Here is a 4,207-nt window from a genome sequence, read left to right as displayed (position 1 = left end):
AACCATTCAACTTCTCTCATGCACTTAGACACAAGGTGAACTTTATTCAATATTTAATTGAAAATGTAAGGCTCTTATGATGCCTTAACAAATTATTGTGGATCTTGGAAGGAAGCAAAACAACCTGCAAAGTGAATGGCTTAAAACAAATGGTTAAGGGTGGTAAACGTATGGGTGATTAGGTGGGCTGTTTAATTGAGAGATGGAAGCGGAAGATGATTGATATGGTTATGGTTATGGTTTATGAAACAAAGGAATGGTTGTGAGGATAGTATCTTAAATAAGACTCAAAGAAGAACCAATGGTAATAGAGCAAAGACCCAGACTTTTATTGCTTCTTTAAGGGGTGGTATGAAGTACTTTGACCCACTAGTTATAAAGAACTAGGAACCAAAAGTATCAAGGTGAAAAGAGAAGGGGTTGATGCCATAAGTATAAATTATACTTGATAAGTCGATAAAAGTCACCAGGACTTATGGAAGAGAATAATTTCACTTTAATTAAACAAAAGGTCTGGTTACAAATGATGAATGCTTTCCTATTTATAGGAAATGGAGAGACATGGCCGAATGGTTACAAGAGGATTTGACCAGCCCTTGTGTATCTATAAAATGATATAATTTAATGCTAAATGACATAATGTTTCAGCCCTAGATGGAGGGAAATAACCCTTGGTCGAATAGCTCATATGTCCCCTCAAGTTGGCACCAAATTGGAGTGAAATGAGTTCTTGGCCGAATGGTGAGAGGACTCTTCATCTTGGCGCCTAAATGAAGTCACACGCCCAGCACATGGTGGGCTGGTCACAAGGCATTCACATGGCTTCTCTAGGATGTTTGTGGTGCATCCTTGTGCATGGAATGATGGCTGGTCATGTGCTCTCTCTTGGGCGTGCATGTGTCTCCTCCAAGCTAGCTTGAGTTGTGGAGCTAGCTAGCAAACATGGGTTGTTTGTGAACAAGCTTCCTAGCTAAGTCCTTGTGAGCTTCTTAACATTATATTCAGCTACATTCAGCTACATTTGACATCACTTTTGGCAACTCAGCTCCAAATAGTCCAACTAGCTAAGTTTAGCTAGCCTTAAGCTCCTCCAGTTGAATCGAGCTTCCCTTAGTGTTCCGTGAGCTGCCTTGTACTTTGTAAGCTGTTTGTGAGCTGTGTATGACGTCTATATCATTCACCAAGCTACCTCAACATGCATCACACTCCAATGTACCTATATGTGTGAGGAAACAAGGTAAGTTCATGTTATTGAGCTAAAACGAGCTAATTACCTTGCTGCCATGTTTGATTATGGTAATGTGAGCTAAGTTTGAAGGCCATGAGCTAATTATATCATCTCATAATATGTGTAAGATTATGCATGAGGCTTAAGAGCTAATATGAATGCATATGAACTAACGAAATGCATTATAAGTATGCTACCTTGATGTATAAATAATAATCATTCTTAATATGATTATAAGACTATCCTAGCATGCTTATAACATTGTGTATCAATCATAAAGATATGGGTATATGTTGTATGATTGAATATCATATAACATGGTATTCATAAATGATAAATGGAAACATGTAATAATAATATCCTAAGAAATGATTTGTAATCATAGCATATATTTGAATAATATGAAAAACATGATCAAATAAGCATAGGATGGAAATAATAATATGATAATTTATACTAACATATAAATGCATGCTTATGATAGAATAGAATATATAAATGATATAGTATAAGATAGGATAATGAAGAACTCCCTTAGAAACAGCTTTGAAGAACATCCATGGTGTGTTCAAGTCATGGAGAAAGTTGGAGCTAGTTTGGATCGTATTATTCTCCCCTTATTTTAGGTGACATTTCCTCAAATCGAAGTAATTTATCATTGAAGACCTTCTTGATGTAGGAAAGATTGAATCCTTATGTTTTCCTCCAATAGATGATTCACACGATATGTTCAACCTCTTGGCTTCAAATCTAGTAACTTCACATCCTTTAATGGGAGGACACAATGTTTGGGAATCATCACATGTCCTTTGAACGGAGAGACATAGCCCTTCACGAACCAACTTGATCACTTATCTTTATTCTTTGAATCATCACAATGCTTGGAAAGGACCTCTATATCTTTATTTCCTCCTTTTAATTCACCATAATTGTTGGTGAAAAGTTTATCTCTTGGTTGGAGTCATCACGTCGCTTGGTGAAGATAAGTGTTATTTGAATGACTTTTTGGGGCTGATTTAAATCATCGTGTCCTTTCCCCATTGTACCTCTCCAAATGATTACCTTGAGGGTTGGTATAATTTCTTCATCATAAGGATGAAACAAGTTGCTGCAAAATAAATCAAAGTTAGTAAATGAAAAATTATTAACAAGATGAATGGAAATACCAAACCAGGGTGGATGTTTAATGGGCATTGGTTGCTTAATGATGAAAAACTCCATTGGTTGTTGAATTCCCTTCAATATGTGCAATGTACTCGGAGTCTGAATGATCTCAACTCTTGGTACTCCAATTGGCTCATTCTTTTGAATTTCAAGAGGTACATCCTTTGAAATGTCAAAGGACATATCTTGTGCATCACCAAAAGTCACGTCTATTGATTCTTCAAAAACATGTTTCTTGAATCTTCAACTTGAAGTGAAATGTCTATTGGATTGTCCTGCACGTCAAAAGAAAGAATAGGAGTAGGATTAGATAAAATATGTTCTTCACCTTCATTTTCCTTTTCCTCTTTTCTACCATATTCAATCCGTTCATTTTGTTCATTTTCAACTCTCTCCACTCTTTTCTCATGCAAAAATTCTCTTTCAACTTTCTTTATGGCTTTAGTTTTCTCCCATTCTTCTATGCGTGACTTGAGGTTTACTTGAATTCATGAACTTGGCTTGGAAGCATTGGTGCTAATATGATTTTCCTCCCTTGATGCTGGAAAGAGTACTTGTTAGAGAATCCGTCATGGGTAGCCTTCTTATCATATTTCCAAGGACCCCGAGTATAAGGTGGCTTGCACTCATGGGCACCACGTCACAAAGGACTTCATCTTGGTATCTTCCAATTGAAAAAGGTACAACAACTTGTTTGGTTACCTTGGTTTCACCCACATCATTGAGCCATTGAAGTTTGTATGGATGAGGATGCTTGGAAGTCTTGAGACCCAATTATTTCACCATGTGAGTACTTACGACGTTTGTACAACTTCCTCCATCAATGATCACCACACAAATTTTATCTTCCACGTGACATTTGGTATGGAAAATGTTCTCTCTTTGTTTATCCTCTTGACTTTGAATGTTCAAAGTCCTTTTGACTACAAAGATGTTGGATGGAAGAGACATGTTAGCAAATAAGGAAAAATTGAAATGTGTGTAGGACCCTACCACAATGTACTCTCACAAAGCCTCACGAGTCACTCCAAGGAAACTCAACCCACTAGATATCAATCTAGGAATTTTAGAATCATGATGGAAGGAATGACGCCACAAGTATAGGAACTATACTTGTTTAATTGATAAAGTTCACAAAGAACTTTGAAGAGAAATTAACTCACAAGAGTAATTTTAATATATGAGATGATTAAAAATGAAATGCACTATCCTATTTATAGTTTTTCAAAGGGTTTAGGCCGAATAGACACATGATGGTTCGACCAAGGTTGAAACCCCTTTGAAAATACATGATTTTTGATGAAAATACATGATTTTAATTAAGATACATGATTTTAATGAAGATACATGCTCTTGGCCGAATGGTTATGTGTTGGTTTGGCCCTAAGGATGATTTGAATGCATTTGGAAGTTATTTGGGTGCCAAAATGGAGAGGAATGAGTCTTTGGCCGAATAGGAAGTATCCCTTGGTATTTTGGTGCCTATTTTATGTCACATGGAGTGCACATGCTTGAATGATGCACATGGCAGCCAACTTGAACGCACATGGGTCTTCTTGCATGGCTTTGGTGAGGTTTCAACCATAGGATGATGTCTTGAAGTCCATGGGCAGCCTAGAGATAAACTAGCTTCAAGATAAGCTAGGTGAGTGTCTTGATAGCTAACTAGGTGAGTTATAGCTTGACGAACACAAGCTAGTTAGCTTTGGTCTTCCCATATCCTCAGCTACTCCCAGCTACCTTTAGTCAACTTGTCAACAATTTTGTCCAAAGCTCTCCTCCAACTAGGTTCAGCTATATGCTAGTTCCTCCAGC

Source organism: Hibiscus syriacus, unplaced genomic scaffold, assembly GCF_006381635.1.
Source record: "Hibiscus syriacus cultivar Baekdansim isolate YM2019G1 unplaced genomic scaffold, ASM638163v2 tig00111000_pilon, whole genome shotgun sequence".
Taxonomy (NCBI): Eukaryota; Viridiplantae; Streptophyta; class Magnoliopsida; order Malvales; family Malvaceae; genus Hibiscus; species Hibiscus syriacus.
This window is presented reverse-complemented; position numbering follows the sequence as displayed.